General features: G+C 43.5%; 1 protein-coding gene across 1 annotated transcript in view; it reads right to left on the bottom strand.

The window, feature by feature from the left end:
• LOC115139163 (exostosin-like 3) overlaps window positions 1-18,356 on the bottom strand; it is a 65,838-nt gene extending 47,482 nt beyond the window's left edge. Inside the window, exon 1 of the mRNA XM_065026210.1 lies at window positions 18,157-18,356. The gene's annotated coding sequence lies outside the window, so the exon portion shown is untranslated. The remainder of the gene's footprint in view (window positions 1-18,156) is intronic.
• Window positions 18,357-19,263: the final 907 nt, after the last annotated feature.

Raw genomic sequence — 19,263 nt, 5'->3', positions numbered from 1 at the left:
TTACACCTGCATTGCTTGCTGTTTGGGGTTTTAGGCTGGGTTTCTGTACAGCACTTTGAGATATCAGCGGTTGTACGAAGGGCTATATAAATACATTTGATTTGATTTGTCTCAGACGATCCCGCAAGTGGAAAAGCCAGATGTGGTGGTCCTGGGCTGGAATGATTACAAGTAGTCTACGTTTGTACGTACTGCCAAATTCACCAAAATAACACTGGATGTGGCTTATGGTAGAGAAATTAATTTTAAATTCTCTGGCAACAGCTCTGGTGGACATTCCTGCAGTCAGCATGCTAACTGCACTCTCCCTCAAAACTTTTGACATCTGTGGTACCGAGTTGATTGACAAAACTGCACATTTTAGAGAGTGGCCTTTTATTGTCCCCAACACAAGGTGCATCTATGTAATGAACAGTGGTGGAAAAGGTACCCAAATGTCATACATGAGTAAAAGAAAAGAAAGTCATCCAGTAAATAGTAAAAGTTGTAGTCAACCAGTGAATTACTACTTGAGTAAAAGTCTAAAATAATTTTGTTTTAAATATACTTAAGTATCAAATGTACAAGTATAAATCATTTAAAATGGCCTATATTAAGCAAACCAGACGGTACAATTTTGTAAAATTTGATTTAGGATAGCCAGGGGCACACTCCAACACCTGACATAATTTTCAAAACTAAGCATTTGTGTTTAGTGAGTCAGCCAGATCAGAGGCAATATGGATGACCAAGGATGTTCTCTTGATAAGTGCCTGAATTTAACAATTTTCCTGTCCTGCTAGACATTCAAAACCTAATGAGTACTTTTGGGTGTCAGAGAAATTGTATGGAGTAATAAGTACATTATTTTCTTTAGGAATGTAGTGAAGTAAAAGTACTCAAGAAAATAAATAGTCAAGTTAAGTACAGATTCCCCCAAAAACTACATAAGTAGTACTTTCAAATATTTTCACTTAAGTACTTTACACCACTGGTAATGAACATGCTATTTAATCAGCTTATTGATATGCAACACCAGTCAGGTGGATGGATTATGTTGACAAAGGAGAAATGCTCAATAACAAGGATGTAAACACATTGGTGCACAAAATGAGAGAAATAAGCTTTTTGTGCGTATGGAACATTTCTGGGATATTTTATTTCAGCTCATGAAATACAGGACCAACGCTTTATGTGTTGCACCCTCCAGTACAGTTTATTCCAGAAATGTCTACAGTGGTGGTGAGGCACCTAAAAACCCAAGCCTGAAGAAAATTATAAACAAAAGTAGTTAGTCCAGGGTTTCCCAAACTCGGTCCACGAGACCCCAAGGGGTGTATGTTTTGTTTTTTGGGGGTCCCGGTGAGGAAGAAGAGGTGGTGGTGTTTGGGGGTCCCGGGGTGAGGAAGAAGAGGTGGTGGTGTTTGGGGGTCCCGGGGTGAGGAAGAAGAGGTGGTGGTGTTTGGGGGTCCCGGTGTGAGGAACAAAAGGTGGTGGTGTTTGGGGGTCCCGGTGTGGAAGAAAAGGTGGTGGTGTTTGGGGGTCCCCAGGGGGGAGGAAGAAGAGGTGGTGGTGTTTGGGGGTCCCGGTGTGAGGAAGAAAAGGTGGTGGTGTTTGGGGGTCCCGGTGAGGAAGAAGAGGTGGTGGTGTTTGGGAAACTGAGTTAGTCTGACAGCCGTTTGAAAGACTGAGCCCAATGCCTAGTGTGGAACAAAACAAATAGGCCTTAGGCATGAAAACTACAGTGTGAAAAGCTGTTAAATGGAAAGCAAAAAAATCTATTGATGTTTTCTGCTGTAAAACTGCTGTCAGCACAAGCACCCTCTCAGTCAGGAGTGACGCGTCGATAGAGACATGCTTCAGGTTTCTTTTTGGCGACCGTGAGAGGGAAACAGACGGGGTTCTCCGGTTTTTCAGTGTAGAACAGCACTTGTCTAATAAGCTCAAACAGACAAGTTAGAACACTATAGGTAATAAATACATGGTCTGTATGATGCATTGCCAGGCTGAGCATCCATCTTAAGGGAATTCACACACTAAAAAGCTGACTGACCACAATCAAATTACAGACAAAGGCCTCATGGTCCTCGTTAAATGATGTGCCTGCCTAATAAGGCTATTTATTTAGTCTCGACTCCTTGGCTGCTGTGTGAAACTTCCCCCTCGCAGACAGACATTAATAAGCCCCTTCCCCCTGTCACTCACAACAAAGACTAAAGATCCTTTCTTATTATCTGAAAAAAAAAGCAGTTTCAACTTTTTGCATTTGAGGTTTGGTCCAACTGAATCAGTCATATGGTCATTGAAACACACAGACATTATTTTACTGATGAGAACTTAACCTTTCTATCGACACCCTTTATATGTCTCAAATAGCAACATTTTAAAACAGACCATACTAAAAATGGCAGTATCAAACGAACACGATTGTAGAGAATTAATGCTCCATTCCTGTCAGGTGCGGAATTGCGGTACCACATATGGCTTAGCAGCATTTTTCAGGTCAGTCACATTTATTCAACAGAAAAGACAGCTAGCACATAAATGTCTGGTGAAAAATTTGAAATTGAGTTTATTTTATTTTTTACATTGGATAAAAGTACACAGTCGGAGTTACAAAATGCTATATCATACACTACAGTTGAGGAACAATGGGAAAGTGATTATGCTTTGAAAGTTGATGAACTTGTTACTCCACTTTAGAGAAAATGTCTCTTGAATGTTTTGGTACACCGACTGAAGAGCTCCTCTTTGTCTACACTTATTCAGCATCCTTCACACCCACTTAAGCCTAAGCCCCACCCATCTCGTTGAGGATTCAGGTGAGGCCATGTGCTAAACAGAGTGAGTAAGGTACAGTAGTAAACAAAAGATTTCAAGACTAAAAGTACCCTACATCCTAATATGACTTAGGTGCAGGTCATGTTGTTCTTCACTTTACCATCAATGGTAAACATACCACATAAAATCAAACTTTAAATTTGTCACATGCAGAGGATATAGAAGGTGTAAACAGCACAGTCAAAAACAGAAAGACTCCAGATTCAAATATTTAGATATTAGATCATGCTTACCCATACACAGTTTACATTTTTGGGTCATGAGAAAGAAATTCTATAACCACCCCCCAGCCACATCTAGCTAAGTGGATGGATCACTATTGTCTAGACATGTACACATGTTCATTGGCAGTCATCACCTCCAGACACACCTGGCTAACTTGATGGGTCATGAATAATCTGGCGAAGTAGAATCTTCTGTTTAGACATGTAGCGAGCTACTGACTAGATAAAATAATGAGCCATAATCCCAACCTATACAGTAGTACTAGCAATGCAAATTGATTGCAATAGCTAGCATGAAAAGCAGATTTTTTTTATTTTAATTACCCCTTTTTCGCCCCAATTTTATGGAGTGGCCGTGTATCCTCCAAAACACAACCCAAACAAGCCACACTTCTTGACACAATGCCCGCTTAATTCAGAAGCCATCCACAGCAACGTGTCGGAGGAAACACCGTGCACCTGGCAGCCGTGTCAGCGTGCACTGTGCTCGGCCTGCCACAGGAGTCGCTAGTGCGTGATAGGACAAGGACAGCCCTGCCGACCAAACCCTCCCTAATTCCGGACAACGCTGAGCCAATTGTGCGCCGCCCCATGGGTCTCCCGGTCGCTGCCAGCTGCAACAGAGCCTGGACTCGAACCCAGAATCTCTAGTGGTACAGCTAGCACTGTGATGCAGTGCCTTACACCACTGCGCCACTTGGGAGGCCTATGAAACGCTGTAGTATGAATCTGCAGGGAGCAAAAGCTAACCAACTAGAGTCCAATATTAGCTAGCTAGTTAACATTAGGCTATAAATAGCAAAGCAAATGGATTTCTGAGATACTAATAAAATGACTACACAGATCATACACATAACGTTAGCTAGCGAGCCAGCAAGCTAACGTTCTCTAGCTAACAGTACGATTTAACTTACAACGAAAACTGACAAAATTGGAAACATATAATATCAGAAAATGTAGCAAGACTAGTACCTGTATACATGGATGAACGCTTCACGGCAGACTGGAAAACCTTTAAGTAAGACGTCCTGTAACGTTAGTTTTGTTTGTACAGCTAGTTTGGACAAAGTTGTGTCAAGTCACTCCGGTTCACACTGACCGTGTGCAAAAAGTAATCGATCACAACTTTTTCCCACTGATCTTTGTCGATGGTGCTTGTTAAATTCAGGGCAGCAATGCTGTTGAGAGTAATAGCGACACTTTTGCAGTTGGCCATGGATAATTCTACAGGGCATTCGGAAAGTATTCAGACCCTTTGACATGTTCCACATTTTGTTACGTTACAGCCTTATTCTGAAATTGATTCAATTGTTTTTCTCCTCAAATCAACACACAATACCCCATATTTCAGAGACGTCATTTCCGGTCACAACTTGCAGGCTTGTTTTCGAGTTGCTGTGCGTTTTGTTGCCAACCTATTTTGCCTATTTTGCTACCTGACAACTTTACGGTTTTCACTTTTTAATTACCGTTCATATATTTATTTATTTTTTCCTCAACTTTTTCACTCCGGACGCTTTATCTGGACACGATTCGTCAGGACCTCCAACAGCCGAAGCTAAGTAGTAACATTAACATGATGCCTTCTAATTGCAGCCGCTGTGCTCGCCTTTCGGCGAGGATAGCTGTACTGCAAGCCCAGCTTCAGACGCAATCGTTAGGCAAGGGTAATTTTAGTGTAGGAAAGGATGAAACAGCGTCTGTGCCACCAGTAAGTACAGATAGTAGTATAAATCCCCTGGCACAGTCCCCGCAGCCGGACAATTTTCTCACGGTTTCTGGAAGGAAATGCTGTAGGAACGCTCAACCGGTGTCGCTCATTCAGCCGACAGAAACTTTCAACCGGTTTTCCCCATTAAGCAGCGGGTCGGTGTCAGAGGCCGAGTCTTCTCTGGTCTCTACTCCTCCCGTTACGGGGTCTGAGACGCCGAAGCTTCCCACCATTAGCTCTGACAAATTGAAAACTCTAGTCATTGGCGACTCCATTACCCGCAGTATTAGACTTAAAGCGAATCATCCAGCGATCATACACTGTTTACCCGGGGCAGGGCTACCGACGTTAAGGCTAATCTGAAGATGGTGCTGGCTAAAGCTAAAACTGGCGAGTGTAGAGAGTATAGAGATATTGTTATCCACGTCGGCACCAACGATGTTAGGATGAAACAGTCAGAGATCACCAAGCGCAACATAGCTTCTGCGTGCATATCAGCTAGAAAGATGTGTCGGCATCGAGTAATTGTCTCTGGCCCCCTCCCAGTTAGGGGGAGTGATGAGCTCTACAGCAGAGTCTCACAACTCAATCGCTGGTTGAAAACTGTTTTCTGCCCCTCCCAAAAGATAGAATTTGTAGATAATTGGCCCTCTTTCTGGGACTCACCCACAAACAGGACCAAGCCTGACCTGCTGAGGAGTGACGGACTCCATCCTAGCTGGAGGGGTGCTCTCATCTTATCTACCAACATAGACAGGGCTCTAACTCCTCTAGCTCCACAATGAAATAGGGTGCAGGCCAGGCAGCAGGCTATTAGCCAGCCTGCCAGCATAGTGGAGTCTGCCACTAGCATAGTCAGTGTAGTCAGCTCAGCTATCACCATTGAGACCGTGTCTGTGCCTCGACCTAGGTTGGGCAAAACTAAACATGGCGGTGTTCGCCTTAGCAATCTCACTAGGATAAAGACCACCTCCATTCCTGTCATTACTGAAAGAGATCATGATACCTCACTTCTCAAAATAGGGCTACTTAATGTTAGATCCCTTACTTCAAAGGCAATTATAGTCAATGAACTAATCACTGATCATAATCTTGATGTGATTGGCCTGACTGAAACATGGCTTAAGCCTGATGAATTTACTGTGTTAAATGAGGCCTCACCTCCTGGCTACACTAGTGAGCATATCCCCCGTGCATCCCGCAAAGGCGGAGGTGTTGCTAACATTTACGATAGCAAATTTCAATTTACAAAAAAAAAAAAAAAAAAAAAAAAAATGACGTTTTCGTCTTTTGAGCTTCTAGTCATGAAATCTAGCAAGCCTACTCAATCACTTTTTATAGCTACTGTTTACAGGCCTCCTGGGCCATATACAGCGTTTCTCACTGAGTTCCCTGAATTCCTATCGGACCTTGTAGTCATTGCAGATAATATTCTAATCTTTGGTGACTTTAATATTCACATGGAAAAGTCCACAGACCCACTCCAAAAGGCTTTCGGAGCCATCATCGACTCAGTGGGTTTTGTCCAACATGTCTCTGGACCCACTCACTGTCACAGTCATACGCTGGACCTAGTTTTGTCCCATGGAATAAATGTTGTGGATCTTAATGTTTTTCCTCATAATCCTGGACTATCGGACCACCATTTTATTACGTTTGCAATTGCAACAAATAATCTGCTCAGACCCCAACCAAGGAACATCAAAAGTCGTGCTATAAATTCACAGACAACACAAAGATTCCTTGATGCCCTTCCAGACTCCCTCTGCCTACCCAAGGACGCCAGAGGACAAAAATCCGTTAACCACCTAACTGAGTATCTCAATTTAACCTTGCGCAATACCCTAGATGCAGTTGCACCCCTAAAAACTAAAAAAATGTCTCATAAGAAACTAGCTCCCTGGTACACAGAAAATACCCGAGCTCTGAAGCAAGCTTCCAGAAAATTGGAACGGAAATGGCGCCACACCAAACTGGAAGTCTTCCGACTAGCTTGGAAGGACGGTACCGTGCAGTACCGAAGAGCCCTTACTGCTGCTCGATCATCCTATTTTTCTAACTTAATTGAGGAAAATAAGAACAATCCGAAATTCCTTTTTGATACTGTCGCAAAGCTAACTAAAAAGCAGCATTCCCCAAGAGAGGATGACTTTCACTTTAGCAGTGATAAATTCATGAACTTCTTTGAGGAAAAGATTATGATTATTAGAAAGCAAATTACGGACTCCTCTTTAAACCTGCGTATTCCTCCAAACCTCAGTTGTCCTGAGTCTGCACAACTCTGCCAGGACCTAGGATCAAGAGAGACGCTCAAGTCTTTTAGTACTATATCTCTTGACACAATGATGAAAATAATCATGGCCTCTAAACCTTCAAGCTGCATACTGGACCCTATTCCAACTAAACTACTGAAAGAGCTGCTTCCTGTGCTTGGCCCTCCTATGTTGAACATAATAAACGGCTCTCTATCCACTGGATGTGTACCAAACTCACTAAAAGTGGCAGTAATAAAGCCTCTCTTGAAAAAGCCAAACCTTGACCCAGAAAATATAAAAAACTATCGGCCTATATCGAATCTTCCATTCCTCTCAAAAATTTTAGAGAAGGCTGTTGCGCAGCAACTCACTGCCTTCCTGAAGACAAACAATGTATACGAAATGCTTCAGTCTGGTTTTAGACCCCATCATAGCACTGAGACGGCACTTGTGAAGGTGGTAAATGACATTTTAATGGCAACGGACCGAGGCTCTGCATCTGTCCTCGTGCTCCTAGACCTTAGTGCTGCTTTTGATACCATCGATCACCACATTCTTTTGGAGAGATTGGAAACCCAAATTGGTCTACACGGACATGTTCTGGCCTGGTTTAGATCTTATCTGTCGGAAAGATATCAGTTTGTCTCTGTGAATGGTTTGTCCTCTGACAAATCAACTGTAAATTTCGGTGTTCCTCAAGGTTCTGTTTTAGGACCACTATTGTTTTCACTATATATTTTACCTCTTGGGGATGTTATTCGAAAACATAATGTAAACTTTCACTGCTATGCGGATGACACACAGCTGTACATTTCAATGAAACATGGTGAAGCCCCAAAATTGCCCTCGCTAGAAGCATGTGTTTCAGACATAAGGAAGTGGATGGCTGCAAACTTTCTACTATTAAACTCAGACAAAACAGAGATGCTTGTTCTAGGTCCCAAGAAACAAAGAGATCTTCTGTTGAATCTGACAATTAATCTTAATGGTTGTACAGTCGTCTCAAATAAAACTGTGAAGGACCTCGGCGTTACTCTGGACCCTGATCTCTCTTTTGAAGAACATATCAAGACCATTTCGAGGACAGCTTTTTTCCATCTACGTAACATTGCAAAAATCAGAAACTTTCTGTCCAAAAATGATGCAGAAAAATTAATCCATGCTTTTGTCACTTCTAGGTTAGACTACTGCAATGCTCTATTTTCCGGCTACCCGGATAAAGCACTAAATAAACTTCAGTTAGTGCTGAATACGGCTGCTAGAATCCTGACTAGAACCAAAAAATTTGATCATATTACTCCAGTGCTAGCCTCTCTACACTGGCTTCCTGTCAAAGCAAGGGCTGATTTCAAGGTTTTACTGCTAACCTACAAAGCATTACATGGGCTTGCTCCTACCTATCTCTCTGATTTGGTCCTGCCGTACATACCTACACGTACGCTACGGTCACAAGACGCAGGCCTCCTAATTGTCCCTAGAATTTCTAAGCAAACAGCTGGAGGCAGGGCTTTCTCCTATAGAGCTCCATTTTTATGGAACGGTCTGCCTACCCATGTCAGAGACGCAAACTCGGTCTCAACCTTTAAGTCTTTACTGAAGACTCATCTCTTCAGTGGGTCATATGATTGAGTGTAGTCTGGCCCAGGAGTGGGAAGGTGAACGGAAAGGCTCTGGAGCAACGAACCGCCCTTGCTGTCTCTGCCTGGCCGATTCCCCTCTTTCCACTGGGATTCTCTGCCTCTACCCTGTTACGGGGCTGAGTCACTGGCTTACTGGGGCTCTCTCATGCCGTCCCTGGGGGGTGCGTCACCTGGGTGGGTTGATTCACTGTTGTGGTCGGCCTGTCTGGGTTGGCGCCCCCCTTGGGTTGAGCTGTGGCGGAGATCTTTGTGGGCTATACTCGGCCTTGTCTCAGGATGGTAAGTTGGTGGTTGAAGATATCCCTCTAGTGGTGTGGGGGCTGTGCTTTGGCAAAGTGGGTGGGGTTATATCCTTCCTGTTTGGCCCTGTCCGGGTGTCCTCGGATGGGGCCACAGTGTCTCCTGACCCCTCCTGTCTCAGCCTCCAGTATTTATGCTGCATTAGTTTATGTGTCGGGGGGCTAGGGTCAGTTTGTTATATCTGGAGTACTTCTCCTGTCCTATTCGGTGTCCTGTGTGAATCTAAGTGTGCGTTCTCTAATTCTCTCCTTCTCTCTTTCTTTCTCTCTCTCGGAGGACTTGAGCCCTAGGACCATGCCCCAGGACTACCTGACATGATGACTCCTTGCTGTCCCCAGTCCACCTGGCCATGCTGCTGCTCCAGTTTCAACTGGCCTGGGCCCTAGGACCATGTCCCAGGACTACCTGACATGATGACTCCTTGCTGTCCCCAGTCCACCTGGCCATGCTGCTGCTCCAGTTTCAACTGTTCTGCCTTACTATTATTCAACCATGCTGGTCATTTATGAACATTTGAACATCTTGGCCACGTTCTGTTATAATCTCCACCCGGCACAGCCAGAAGAAGACTGGCCACCCCACATATGCTCTCTCTAATTCTCTCTTTCTTTCTCTCTCTCGGAGGACCTGAGCCCTAGGACCGTGCCCCAGGACTACCTGACATGATGACTCCTTGCTGTCCCCAGTCCACCTGACTGTGCTGCTGCTCCAGTTTCAACTGTTCTGCCTTATTATTATTCGACCATGCTGGTCATTTATGAACATTTGAACATCTTGGTCATGTTCTGTTATAATCTCTACCCGGCACAGCCAGAAGAGGACTGGCCACCCCACATAGCCTGGTTCCTCTCTAGGTTTCTTCCTAGGTTTTGGCCTTTCTAGGGAGTTTTTCCTAGCCACCGTGCTTTTACACCTGCATTGTTTGCTGTTTGGGGTTTTAGGCTGGGTTTCTGTACAGCACTTTGAGATATCAGCTGATGTACGAAGGGCTATATAAATAAATTTGATTTGATTTGATTTGATAAGGTTGTATGTGCAAATGTATTAAACATTTAAAACTGAAATAATACCTTTACATAAGTATTCAAACCCTTTACTCAGTACTTTGTTGAAGCACCTTTGGCAGCGATTACAGCCTTGAGTCTTTTGGGTTTGACGCAACAAGCTTGGATCACCTGTATTTGGGAAGTTATCCAATTCTTCTTTGAAGATCCTCTCAAGCTCTGTCAGGTTGGATGGGAAGAGTCACTGCACAGCCATTATCAGGTCTCTCCGGAGATGTTTGATCGGGATCAAGTCCACTCAAGGACATTCAGAGACTTGTCCTGAAGCCACTCCTGCGTTGTCTTGGCTGTGTGCTTAGGGTCGTTGTCCTGTTGGAAGGTGAACCTTCGCCCCAGTCTGAGGTCCTGAGCACTCTGGAGCAGGTTTTCATCAAGGATCTCTCTGTACTTTGTTCCGTTCATCTTTCCCTCGATCCTGACTAGTCCCTCTGTCCCTGCCGCTGAAAAACATCCACAAAGCATGATTCTACCACCACCATGCTTCACCGTAGGGATGGTATTGGCCAGGTGATGAGCTGTGCCCGGTTTCCTCCAGACGTGGCGCTTGACATTCAGGCCAAAGAGTTCAATCTTGATTTCATCAGACCAGATAATCCTTTAGGTGCCTTTTTGGCAAACTCCAAGTGGGGTGTCATGTGGCTTTTACTGAGGGGTGGCTTTCGTCTGGCCACTCTACCATAAAGGCCTGATAGGTGGAGTGCTGCAGAGATGGTTGTCCTTCTGGAAGGTTCTCCTATCTCCACAGAGGAACGCTGAAGCCATGTCAGATTGACCATCGGGGTTCTTGGTCACCTCCCTGACGAAGGCCCTTCTCCCCCGATTGCTTAGTTTGGCCGGGCGGATAGCTCTAGGGAGTCTTGGAGGTATCAAATGTCTTCCATTTAAGATGGAGGCCACTGTGTTCCCGGTGGACCTTCAATGCTGCAGAAATAAATGTTTTGGTACCCTTCCCCAGATCTGTCTCGACACAATCATGTCTCTGAGCTCTACGGACAATTCCTTCGACCTCGTGGCTTGGTTTTTGCTCTGACATGCACTGTCAACGGTGGGACCTAATATAGACAGGGGTGTGCCTTTCCAAATAATGTCTAATCAATTGAATTTACCATGTGGACTCCAATCAAGTTGTAGAAACATCAAGGATGATCAATGGAAACAGGATGCAAATGAGCTCAATGTAGAGTCTCACAACAAAGGGTCTGAAAACTTATGTAAATAAGGTATTTGTTTATTTTTTAATACATTTGCTAAAATGTATAAAACCTGTTTTCACTTTTCATTATGGGCTAGTGTGTAGACGGATGAGGAAAATATAATACATGTTAGAAAAAGGCTGTAACATAACAAAATGTGAAAAACGTGAAGGGGCCTGAATACTTTCTGAAAGCACTGTACAGTGGCACACAGACACACACACACACCTCTCAATCAGGTTTGACATCCACAAAGGTGCTCTGAATGTTAAGGCCACCACATATTAATTAAGTCTACCTGCCAAACAATGTCAGTGCAATGACCTTGAGCTTGGTCAACATAAATGTACAGTGGCTATCAACTCCACTCGGGTATACCTGAGCTGAACGGAGACCCACATGCCCTGTGAATCCCCTGGCAAGGCTGCCCACATCGGAGCAAGGCTGGAAGCGTCCCAATGAAAAAAGTTATGTAAAACAAATCAGCTGCACACACACACACCACGGCCAGCCCTAACAACAAAAAAACCTCCCTCTTGTTATCTGGCCAAGGCAGCCCTGTTTCCAGGGCCTCTATATCCCAGGCCAGGCTGCTAGCCCATCACAGATGGAGGCAGGTGCTCCCAACAGCTGCCAACCCCAGCCCACCCAATCCTGCAGCCACCCCATTCTCAAGACACTGATGGATTGTGGGAGAGCAGCCAGGGCGATAATGCCCTACCATGGGGGAATTACTACCTGATAGAGATGGGACCCAAGTCTTAGAGGGAAAATCCACCCAAAACCACTCATTCCTTTAATTTACAGTGTTAAATAAACACACAATATTTTTTGTGAACACATGTTTCATTTTGGCATTATATTAAGGTTGGTATCAACCACAATGCCAATTTTTTTTCTTCCAAATTAGCTCCATAATATCGACAGAAACATGGCAAACGTTTAGAATCCATCCTCAAGGTGTTTTTCTAATATCTATTCGATAATATATCCATCGGGACAATTCCTTTTTCTCTAGGACCGATTGGAGTAATGGCTACCTCTGCACTTTACGCGAGAATCTCTCTCGGAGCCACCATGTGACCACTTACGCAATGTGCCCCCATACGGCTATTCTCCAACAGAAATGCGTAAAACTACTTCACAATGCTGTAGACACCTTGGGGAATACGTAGAAAGCGTAAGCTTGTTGATGGTACATTCACAGCCATATAGGGAGTCATTGGAACGCAGCGCTTTCAAAACCTGGGGCACTTCCGGATTGGATTTTTCTCAGGCTTTCGCCTGCAACATCAGTTCTGTTATACTCACAGACAATATCTTTACAGTTTTGGTAACGTTAGAGTGTTTTCTATCCAAAGCTGTCAATTATATGCATATTCTAGCATATTTTCATGAGAAAATATCCCGTTTAAAACAGGAATGTTTTTTTTCCAAAAACGAAAATACTGCCCCCTAACACCAACAGGTTAAGGAGGGAAACCGATGGATTATTGAATGAAGCGCGCCAGCTAAACTGAGTTTTTGGGGATATAAAGGACATTATTGAACAAAAGGACCATTCGTTATGTAGCTGGGACCTATTGGAGTGCCAACAGAAGAAGATCTTCAAAGGTAAGGCATTTATTATATCGCTATTTCTGACTGTCGTGGCGCACCTACCTGGTTGAAATGTGTTTTTCATGCTTTTGTATGCAGGGAGCTGTCCTCAGATAATCGCATTTGAAATCTGACACAGCGGCTGGATTAACAAGAAGTTAAGCTTTTAATGAATGCTAAATATTTCTATTTCTGTCAATTGAATTTCGCGCTCTGCAATTTCACCGGATGTTGTCGAGGTGGGTCGTTGGCAGAACGCCTGCGCCAGAAAGTTTAAGTGCCTTTTCACAGGATATTATGTTCTGCTGTTCTGGAACCCCAATAAGAAAACACACTGACAGGGCTGCCAGTCAAAAATGTACCCTTGGCCCATGCTAGGTTGGCTAGCTATTTATTTTGAACTGTTTTCCTTTTTTTTTTCGTTTTCTTTTTTTTTACCCCTTTTTCTCCCCAATTTCGTGGTATCCAATTGTTGTAGTAGCTACGGGCTCGGGAGAGACGAAGGTTGAAAGTCATGCGTCCTCCGATACAACCCAACCAGCCGTACTGCTTCTTAACACAGCACGCATCCAACCCGGAACCCAGCCGCACCAATGTGTCGGAGGGAACACCGTGCACCTGGCAACGTTGGTTAGCGCGCACTGCGCCTGGCCCGCCACAGGAGTCGCTGGTGCACGATGAGACAAGGACATCCCTACCGACCAAGCCCTCCCTAACCCGGACGACGCTAGGCCAATTGTGCGTCGCCCCACGGACCTCCCGGTCGCGGCCGGTTACGACAGAGCCTGGGCGCGAACCCAGGGACTCTGATGGCACAGCTGGCGCTGCAGTACAGTTAAGGGCGCTTAACCACTGCGCCACCCGGGAGGAACTGCTTTTATCTTAAAACTTCTTAAGGATAGGGGGCAGCATTTCCACTTTTGGATAAATAGCGTGCACAATTTCAACTTCCTGCTAATCATGCCAGGAATATATTATATGCATATGATTAGTAGGTGTGGATAGAAAACACTGAAATTTCTAAAACTGGTTCAATCATGTCTGTGACTATAACAGCAAAACCCCAAGGAAAAACTGTTCAGATCCTTCTTCTTTTTCCCTCTGACCGTTCCCTCAGTTGTCTTTGCCAAGGGACATTTGATAGCGACCATTTTACAGTTCCTACGACTTCCACAGGATGTCACCAGTCTTTGGAATTGGGTTGGAGTTAATCATTGGTGCAACGAAGAAGAGGCACAACCTGCAACAACGTTACACTGTTGATAGTTATGCAAGAGGGAAAATGGTGCATGTTTTGTTTACTTGCTCTATTGAATACAGATTGCCCCGTCTACAATTTGATCGATTATTAACGTTTAAAAATACCTAAAGTTGTATTACAAAAGTAGTTTGAAATATTTTGGCAAAGTTTATAGGCAACTTTTGAAATGTTTTATAGTGACGTTGTGTTTTGGAAAGCTGTTTATTTCCGGATCAAACCTGCTTTATAAATGGACATTTTGGGTATACATGGACGGAATTAATCGGGGGAAAAAAGGACCAATTGTGATGTTTATGGGACATATTGGAGTGCCAACAAAGAAGCTCGTCAAAGGTAATGCATGTTTTATATTTTATTTCAGTGTTTTGTGTAGCGCCTGCTACGCTAGTTATTTTGTTTACAACTGGTTCAGGGGGGTGCATGCTATCAGATAATAGCTTCTCATGCTTTCGCCGAAGAGCATTTTAAAAATCTGACATGTTGGCTGGATTCACAACGAGTGTAGCTTTAATTGAGTACCCTGCATGTGTGATTTAATGAAAGTTTGAGTTTTATCGCGTTTTATTTGAATTTGGCGCAATGCATTTCCCGAGGCTATTGGCCACTTGAGACGATAGCGTCTCACTATCCCCAAGAGGTTATTAACACATACTGTATGTTTACCATGTGTGGCGGTAGGATTGCCATTGGGGTCCTCAAAAAAAAAAAGGAAAACATTTTTAAAAATAGGGCAGACGGGGCTCTGGGAAAACGTAGTTTGGGAGATAATGGATTAGCTAAGTAATCCCGGAAGTGAAGCAGGCCACGATTGAACATGCATGTACCTCTGCTATCCACTATCTCCACCAAGAGACAGATGAATTCTGACATCTCTCTCATACCAACATTCTCTTACACAGTGCAATGTCTCACTCTTCAAGTTCATTTAAATCAGCCTCTGATTCATTCACGTTCTCCACCTACAGTTGACATCTGTTCATGTTCTCTGAAACGCAATAAATTGAACTGCAGAAGTGAGTGGCTTGGCCCTATATAAATACATCTCGCACTGTCAGAAAAAGAGACAACATAAAACAGATGTTGACGAGTACGGCTTTAGAGCCCGCCCGGCAACACGAACACTCAAGGCCAAACACAGCCAAACTTCTGCACTCACTCAGCGTCGCCAGCGAGAAGGTCGAGCAGACACTGCAAAAGGCAACACCTCTGGATTTATTTGCTCATTTATTGTCATTAAGCTGGCTGAAGTAATTCCCCACACAATATTGCTGCATAAGGAAAGAATGAACCCTTTACACTTGTGGGAATTGGCCTATATGGATAGGGCTAAATTAAAATGTTTCTTACAGAAGAAATATGAAGCACATATGCATAAGCATGATAGCAATTGAAAGGGAATGATTACACCAAAGTTAAGGACATAACAGTTCACCTGACACGACTGAATCCAAACATTACACTTGATTTCATGTGCATTTTACATTCACTGTACTTTTCGCTGCATTTGTTGATTACAAAATTTGACGTAAGAATATTCCTGGAAATGTGGGGTAGGTGCAACATAGGACAACAAATTGACAAGGGTTTGAGTGAGAGGACTAACTTGTGTCTCCAAGCGGGAACACACCTCTCCAGAGTTCCTAAGTCATTTCAATGCACAATTATGATTCAAAGAAGTCTTCAATTATAAGGTGATTTTTTTGTAGCTCTCATAGCTGTGCTGTTGAGGAACTAGAGCAAGCACACTTTTTGCTTCCCACTTTCTGGTGTCCTTTGAAACATGCCCCGTCAAACCATCCTTAACACTGACCCGCTTAACCAAGAAGCAAGCCGCACCAATGTGCCGGAGGAAACACCATTCAACTGACGACCGAAGTCAGCCATGTAATTTATAACATGTTACTGTACAGCCACTGCATTCCAATTTAGGAGCTTATCAGTGTCCAAATCAGCCATTTTGTACAAGTGTAAAGGGTTAAAATGTTTAATGAAAGGCAGTGTGAAAACAAGAGCCCATGTCACAGCACAGTAATCGAATGCTGATTGTGTCAATATCACAACTTGCAGCTAAGGTTGATTACTTGGTGACCACAAGAGAAGATCATTGGGCGACACAGCTATCAAGCCCCTATGAGAGGATCAATAACCTTGTCCACTGTTAAAGGCTGTTGTCCCATGTGGTACATGTTGATTTATTCTCTTGCTGGGGTCCATGGGAAACAATTACATCACCGGTCTGTCACTACTGGGCAGAAGGTAGCCTAGCGGTTCGAGCCAATATCCGTATGGCCGCTAGTTCGAAACCCTGAACAGATTAGGTGGAAATCTGTTGATGTGCCCTTGAGCAAGGCACTTTCCCCAATTGCTCCATGGTCGCTGTTCACAATGTGTGAAAGTGTGAAAAAGTACAAATATAAAGACCCCCCCCGCGGCAAACTTCTATGAACTAAATCTGATGCTGCTGACAAGGTGGAACACTATTGAACCAATAAAACTATATACATGCCTAAGATTGTTTTAATGTGACCATCAACACCCCCCCCCCCCCTCTTCTACGTGTTCTATCAACTACAACCGGGTTTCTGTTATGAAAATGTGGAGCTGGACATTTGACCTGCAACATGTTCATTTACCGGACATTTGAGAAATTTCCTGGACCCATATGCATTGGGTGCGTAACCTAATTATGGCGTCCACCCACGATGCTCAGAATGACAGAAAACACATTTAGAATGTGGTCATTCAGATATGGCTGTGTGGGAACACTAACCTTGCCTATCAATTTAACTTTTTTTAAATGATGCTTCCAAAACTGTACCGCAGGCGCAAGCGACACCTGTTCATTTGTTTTACCTTTATTTAACTAGGCAAGTCAGTTAAGAACAAATTCCTGTTTACAATGACAACCCACTGTTCCCTGGTAGGTTAACTGCCTTGTTCAGGGGCAGAAAAACATATGTTGTACCATGTCAGCTCAGGGACTCGATCCAGAAACCTTTTGGTTACTGGCCCAACGCTCTTACCACTAGACTACCTGCCGCCGTTAATGTTCAGATTGATCGTTCTAAATAAACCTCCTCGGTATGGAAGATGCCTTCTTCCAATAACTCTTATGTGGAGTCATGATCAAGGGATAGCTAGGCCTATTACTGTTGATAATGCAACTATGGAGGAGTGTGCATATCCTAACTTGTTTTCAATAAAGTATCCATACTCCATCAGTCACAAGATACACATTAAAACATCATATGAAATCCAAATAGGCCACTAGCGGTAAGGCAACCTGAGGTTAGTCTTAGCCGTTACCACAATTAGTAGGGGGTAGCTTCATCTGGGACCTCTACTGAAGCTTAACGTAAAAGAACAGGACTGGGTTCCAAAAGCAGCAAAGATATTTTAGTTTCAGTGGAATCGTGACGAACGAAAGATGATCTTAGTGCTTCGAAGCTTTTGGGACACTCAGCCCAGAACAATATTACAAAATAGTAAGCTACAATGTATTGGTTCTAAATCCATGTTGTTGGTTTCACCCTTCATTGTACTGTACCATGATTCACTCTGCAATGGTAACGTTAGCCATTTGAATGGGAGTGTATCTATTGTGCCGAATAGCCAACTACAATGCAGCATGCACATTAAATGGACAAGCTACTTTTGGGTTGCATTGACTAGCTAGCTAACGATTTCCGATGCTTGCTACAATATACATACTTTTGGTTGCTTATAACACAAACATCAATGCCGTTTTGTAATTTCAAATTGATACATTGTTTTGCCATCAAACTAACTCTGACGTTGACGTGTGTCGGTCAGAGGGAGATCACAACAAACACGCTTGAGAGGGTACCAATAACGACACGACACACACGCAGTGCTAACCAGCTGGCGATAAGGTTTTTTCAGTGCACAATACTCGAGGCGAAATAAGTTAATTACGGAATAGCTACAGAAAGGAATAGACGTCTCCGCACAATAATACGACAATATAATGTGAATGAGAAAGGGGGGTCAATTAGCCAGCTAACGTTAGCCACAATAGGCATTTGCTTGCTAGCAGACAAACGTTAGCTTAGTTAGCTTGCTACTCACCCGGTATGAGGCTCCAAAATGTTAAAAAAATATATATATATACTTCAATCAGCTTCAAAACATATTTCGGGTTATACAAGTTGATAACAAAATGGCATGTTCGGTGTTAAGTTTTATTTTTGTAAGCATGTCCATGCCAATCGCGCGCTGTACGAGTAGCTAGATCCCCCTGTGTGCACGATCAAGGCTGCATTGTTGAAGGCTTGGCAAACCACTGAGGCATTCTGGGAGTAGGAGATGCTGAACCTTGGACACACTGTAGGTGAAGTGCTACACCTGGTGGCCATAAAGGGTAGACTGTATACTGAGCAGTTGGGAAAAAAATGTATTACTTTGACTTGGCAAGCCAGTTTAAGAAGAGATTCTTACTTACAATGTCGGCCTACACCGGTCAAACCCGGGGAAATTGTGCACCGCTCTATGGGACTCTCAATCATGGCGGGATTCGAACCAGGGTGTCTGTAGAGACAACTACAGCACTGCGATGCCTTAGACCGCTGCGCCACTCGGGAGTTGTATACGGTGTCTGATACTAGTGTAGTGCAAGCCAACACGATGTACTTAATGTACACGAAAAATAAAAGATTACATCCATAAACAGTCGATGTCATTATTTAAACAGTTAAAGGGGCAGTCTGCAGTTCAAACAATAACAAAGCAGAATATCTCGCCACTGATTTGGGGATGAGGTGGAGAAATGTAACAACTCTTCGAGTCATAGACAGAGAGCTCTGGATGCAAGGACTGATCATCCATCAATATTACAGTTTTAACCATGTTTCGAGGCTATACAGTGTTTGTTTACAATTACATTATTTATCAAAAAAGGAGTAAAACACGCTTAGGCCTATATTTTGGAGCCTGATGGGGTATGACAGTTGAACTAAGCTCAAGTTTAGTCTAAGTTGTATTCTTCAAGAATCAATGGGCATACATCATGAATTTAAAAGTACAAAAATGAATGTTGCAATCACAGATTTCCCCTTTAAATTATGTGAACTAAGGGGTATGTAGCAGGGGCATCATTTTTATTTGTCAAACGGTGGTCAAGCATCGATCACAATTTCAACAGAATATCCTCGATATTTATTGGAAAGGAGCATCAAG

This window comes from Oncorhynchus nerka, linkage group LG13 (assembly GCF_034236695.1).
Source record: "Oncorhynchus nerka isolate Pitt River linkage group LG13, Oner_Uvic_2.0, whole genome shotgun sequence".
Taxonomy (NCBI): Eukaryota; Metazoa; Chordata; class Actinopteri; order Salmoniformes; family Salmonidae; genus Oncorhynchus; species Oncorhynchus nerka.
The sequence above is the reverse complement of the archived record's forward strand: the minus strand, read 5'-3'. Positions and strand labels throughout refer to the sequence as shown.